We start from the raw sequence: 5,958 nt of genomic DNA, 5'->3' as shown, positions 1-5,958 counted from the left end.
CGCGATGAAACACTTTGTGCCTTGTAATGTTATGCGCCCTTCAAGTTGTCAGAACAGTATCAGCCTGCCTGTACTCAGTGAAAAAAAAAGCCGGATGTCTTAATTTGGATCGCTTCAAAACTCTCAACATAAACCTCTGTTGAGAAAAGACGCAAGGAAGCCTATGCAGTACGCTCGTTTTATGCAGCATCTAATTTTAGATGCTCACCCTCACTTGAACGTTTATAAAAATGCATCATTCCTCCTAAAGCAGATGCCAGAAACCGCGAGTGTGTGATAGTGTGAGGACTCAGTGCAATAATTCAAGCGGAATTTAGGTCTCTCAAGCAACACTTTTTTCATTCACTGGATTTTTATAACACTTGAATAGATCCTGAGGAAATTGCAAGAACTACTATGCGAAAACCGTTGACTGAGAACAGCCATTTATTCATACTTCATTAATAGATGGTGCTAGAGTGTCACGCGACTACAACAAGGCATGCCTTCATACCTGTCATAACTACTGTTTTATTCCACTATTGTCGGCCCTTATAAAGCAGCTTACCATATTGCATGAAGGCAAACCTTTAACTTTGTACAAAGTTAATGCGAATTATAATGATGTGGTAAAATTAAGTAGATATGTAGTCGGTATGTAAGCTTGACGGCATCACACTGTTTGTTTTGCAATAATTGCGTGACGTAAAAAAGCATGTACTTATTTGTACCATTTCTTTCTAAATTGCGCAGCATGCACAAAGTCACGCAGGGTTGCGTCACAGCTATAGTGAACTATAGTCACAGCAGAGCTGGAGCACTAGAAGCAGAAGAAGACGCAGACGAAGATGAAGGAGATGAAGTGAGCGCGCGCCAGTTCGTATGGTATGGTATGGATAACTTTATTGATGGATGGATGGATGAATAAACTTTATTTCGGTCCCTCGGAACGCGCCCTAGCACGCTGCGGGCCGCTCCCACGTCGGAACAGAAAGACCAAGTCTCTCTGCTGCGTCGCGGGCCCGTTGGACTGCCCATAGTTGTGCTTCGAGTCCGGAGCTTGTCATAGCTTCTTCCCATTTTGACGGCGTGATGACTTCGCCGCCGTGTAACGCGGGGCACCGCCAGAGCATATGTTCGAGATTAGCGATATCTGCGCATAATGAACATGCATTAGTTGGCTGTATTTCAGGATAGATCTTGTGCAATAGCGCGGGGTTAGGGTACGCCCCGACCTGAAGTAGCCTGAGTGTCAGAGCCTGTGGTCTGCTTAATTTTCTGTGTGGTGGAGGGCACTGTCTCCGCCCCAGGTAAAAATGTTTGGTAATTTCGTTATACGAGGTGGGCGGGTCCCGATTCTCCAAAACCTCAGCGCGCCCTCCGGTAGCTACGCGGTCTACTAGTCCTCGCGCAGCTATGTGGGCCGACTCATTGAGATTGGGCGGGGCTCCCTTGATCTGTCCCATGTGAGCTGGGAACCAGACGAGTGTGTGTGGCTCGATGTTCTTGTCCCGGAGGATCCGCAAGGCCGGTTCCGAGATGGTGCCCTTGGCAAATGCTCTAATCGCTGATCTCGAGTCGCTGTAAATCGTGGACCTCTTGTTGTCCAGCAAGGCTAACGCAATCGCAGCTTGCTCCGCTATTTCGGCTGCTGTCGTCCGGACCGTTGTCGAGTTCGTGATTATCCCCTCGTGGTTGATGCTCACTGCCACATACGCCTTCCCCTCGGGATACCGGGCCGCGTCGACGAAGCAACAGTCCCCGGCCTGATCGTGAGCCCTTTCTAAAAGAGCCTTTGCCCTGGCCCGTCTCCTACCATCGTTATGCTCGGGGTGGACGTTTCGCGGGATGGGGACAACGGTGATTCGTCCTCGCTGTTCACGGGGAATGCTGCAGAAGCGAGACTCGATTTCCGTCGCTGGAGTCCCCAACTCCCGCAGAATGTTCCTACCGGAACGCGTGGTGGACAGCCTGGCGAATTGCGCCCTCTCCTGAGCCTCCGCAATTTCTTCCAGCGTGTTGTGCATTCCGAGACGAAACAGTCTCTCCGAGCTTGTGTACATAGGGAGCCCGAGAGCTCTCTTGATGGCCTTCCTGATTAACGTGTTGAGCTTGTCACGCTCCGCTCTCTACCAGTTGTGCGTGGCTGCAACGTAGGTAAAGTGACACATCACAAAGGCGTGCACCAGCCTTACGAGATTATCTTCCACAAGTCCCTGTTGCCGGTTGGCAACCCTCCTTATAAGTCTGATGGCATTGTCCGTTTTCCTGGCGAGTCTTGTTACCGTCAGGTTATTGGAGCCGTTCGATTCTATAGTCATACCCAGAACCCGGAGGGAGTCCACCCTGGGGATGATGCAGCCTTCACCTGTTCTAAGAGTGATGCTGACGTCCTCTACTGGCTTCCAACCTTTCGGTTTGGGGCCCCTGCGCTTAGGCCTGTACAGCAGGAGTTCCGATTTCCGCGACGAGCACCGAAGAACAGTCGGTTTTAGGTAGTCTTCCGTGACTTCAATAGCTTCCTGTAGCACCGCCTCTATTCGTCCATCGCTGCCTCCAGTACACCATATGGTAATGTCGTCGGCATAGATCGTGTGGTTAATTCCGTCGACTTCGGACAGTCTTTTAGACAGACCGATCATGGCGAGATTAAAGAGGGTCGGGGATAAGACTGACCCTTGTGGCGTCCCTCTGAAGCCAAGCCGGCCCGGGTCCGAAACTAGGTCGCCCATTTTGAGAATAGCCTCTCTGTCTGTCAGGAATGATTTCGTGTAGTCGTGGAAGCACTTGCCAAGCCCGATACACGAGATCTGACTCAGCACGAAGTGGTGGAGAACGTTGTCAAGTGCCCTCTCCAAGTCCAGTCCCAGTATTGCTCTTACGTCCCTTGTGTTGCGATCGATGACTTGGTCTTTGATGAGCTTCATGGCGTCTTGCGTCGAGAGGCCCGGCCTGAAGCCGATCATGTTGTGGGGGTAAATGTCGCGGTCCTCCAGGTATCGGGAAACCCTGTTCAGGATGGCATGTTCAGCCACCTTACCCACGCACGACGTGAGCGAGATGGGCCGGAGGTTGTCGAGGCTGGGAGGTTTGCCCGGTTTCGGGATGAGGATAGTGGTGGCCGTCTTCCACATCTCCGGGACTCTACCCGGAGATGTGGAATCCACGCCTGGTTGATGGCATCCGTCAGGTACTCCACCGACCTGTCATCCAAGTTTCTCAAGGCCTTGTTCGTGATCTTATCTGGACCCGGGGCCGACCTGCCGTTTAGGTCGTGCATGGCCTGTCGGATCTCCTCGATTCCAAATTCCGCGTCCAGTTCCGGGTTAGCGCCCCCCGCATAGTCAGGGGCGGGAGGTGGCGGGCCGGAGGCGATTGGTAGGTACTTCCCAACCAGTTCTGCTAGTACCTAATTGTCCGAGGATCCTTGCCTAGCTGCATGAAGTATGATGTCCTGAGGATTCAGTCCAGGACTGATGCGGGCCGCTCCCATGTCGGGACAGAGAGGCCAAGCCCTTTTGCCGCCACACGGGCCCTCTGGACAGCCCTGAGTTGGTCCGCCAGGCGTCACTGTGCAGCATTCGCTGCTAGGGTGCCTTGATGCGCGTTTTGTGGGGGCGCACACATCGAGGCACACTATTCGCTGCCACCGCTGTTCACCTCGAGAACCATCACCAGCCAACGCCGAGCAGCGCCAAAGCATGTCGTCTAAAGGCTAACATGTCGTGCTAGGAACCGCGCCACTTCGTAACGATGACAGCTTTTCTACGCCACAGCGCAAAAAATACTTGCTATACTGTATTATGCATGGCTATCCCTTCTCTCTTTTTTAAGATCGGAGCTCCTTAATCTTTTCGTTGCACTTGGTAGTGCGATCAGCAATGATCATCATCAAGAACCCGTAAGTGCGCCCTTCGTCCTCTTCAACTTCTGCTTCACTCCCAAAACACGTGTGCCGATTTGTCCGGCGTGCAATAAAAACACTATGATGGGCTAAATTTTACGTAAGGTCACGTAACAACTAGTCGCATGACTAAAATCACGTAACATCACCTAATACCTACTACTAGCACTGCTAGCAAAAACGTAACATTTCTAGGAAAATCTTGACATTACAAGCAAAACTTAGCTTGGTCGAACACTAGCTTCACTGATGGTTCGAGCCTTGCGCCTATATTGCGAGCTGAGCACTATTTAGGGGCGAAGGACCTTAGGGTCTCGGCGTGTTGGAGTGCATCGTTCAGCGTCGTCTGCCGTCACGTCGTGCATCATCGTCGCTGTCGGGACGGCCCATTTGCTTGAGCGCAAGAGAGGGCGTCACCGCCTCAGCTCTCGCCGTAGAGCGAACGGCGTGCGTTGACTGTGGAAACGCTCTTTCTGCGATGAACGCTGAACTACCAGCTCGCAAGGAATGAGAACGCGCCCTCGCCCGCGAGAGACAACGCCGACGCTGGCAGCGTCTGCTAGCGAGTTTCTTGACTGCGAAAACCGACTGCTCGCGCTGCACAACCGTTCACCGGCCACCCCGTATATATTAGGCACTGGATCTTGACCGCAATGTAGCCCCGCCTCGGCGGTCTAGTCGTTATGGCGCTCGACTGCTGACCCGAAGGTCGCGGGATCGAATCCCGGCCGCGGCGGCTGCATTTTCGATGGAGGCGAAAATGTTTTGAGGCCCGTGTACTTAGATTTAGGTGCACGTTAAGGAACCCCAGGTGGTCTAAATTTCCGGAGTCCTCCACTACGGCGTCTCTCATAATCATATCGTGGTTTTGGGACGTTAAACCCCAGATATTATTAACACGAAAGTGTTTTATGCCGGGGTCCACCAAGTACATCCGTCACGGATATGACGTTGATAAAATGGACGCCAACGGGTGAGAAAGAAAAAAACCAAGAAAAAGATACCCTGCTGGGCATCGAACCCACGACGTTGCGGCCGCGACGGCAAGCGCCCGACGCACTACCGATTAAGCTAACTCGAAAGACGCTAGACACGGCGCGAACGCGCCTTATATCTTTCACACACTCTCTTTCGCGGCGGGCGGAGCGGGGCGGTGCCGCCGTCTGTGAGATGCGAAAAGAAGTAATGCTTCACGCTCGACACTTACTAGCGCTTACTCCGAGATTGCACGCGGTATCGGAGGTCATGGTTAAAGCGTCTCGATACCAGAGCGGTAGACTGGCCGCGCTGGCGTCGCCGAGGCACCCTTGACGCAGTTACGTTCGTTGCCTTTGGCTTCGTGTTAGCGTGCGTCGGCTCATCAGAGTAGTGCAGCTCTCACGTCCACCAACGGGATTTCTCCGCCGCCGACTGCTTCAATTGCGAGAGCACCGACTAACAAAACTGCTGCAATATGCGTTGCAGAAAGGACGCGATTTCGACGGGCGAATGTCGTGCCTTGGTGGAGCGAGAGCAGCGCCTGCGAGACAGAGGCCAGCGGGACGCACGCGTTTGCGGCTCAGGCTACGAACTTCTACCTCCCGTGTTGCTGAAGCGCAGTGTGTGTTATGTATGCATGGGCACAGGCGTCGGCTACCCTTTACTAGAAAGCGCACACCGTGCATGCCGTTTCGCTCCTTAATTGACGACGCTTTGAAGAAGTGCATACCGGGTACCAATGTTGATTATGAGCTAGTTGATATCATCCTTACGCGGGATTCACGATTCGCTGTGTCCAAATATATGTTCACATCTTCAGCTACCGTGCGCAACGGTTTAATCATGATCATGGGCGTTAGTCGTCGCGATATAGACATGCAGTCAACATGGGTGCATCCACGTCAAACGGTGCTATAGCTGCCAAACACGAATAGACATTGTACAAGCTCTCATATATCACTACACAATAAGCAGTACTTCTGTGAAGACACATGTCACTTTCGTGTTATACCGATTCCTATGACAGAGGGATCAGCCATGTTTTATTATTGACCGCAATGTAGTGCCGGTGGGAGATTTTTCCTGCGCGTAGTTTG

Source organism: Rhipicephalus sanguineus, chromosome 4, assembly GCF_013339695.2.
Source record: "Rhipicephalus sanguineus isolate Rsan-2018 chromosome 4, BIME_Rsan_1.4, whole genome shotgun sequence".
Classification (NCBI taxonomy): domain Eukaryota; kingdom Metazoa; phylum Arthropoda; class Arachnida; order Ixodida; family Ixodidae; genus Rhipicephalus; species Rhipicephalus sanguineus.
This window is presented reverse-complemented; position numbering follows the sequence as displayed.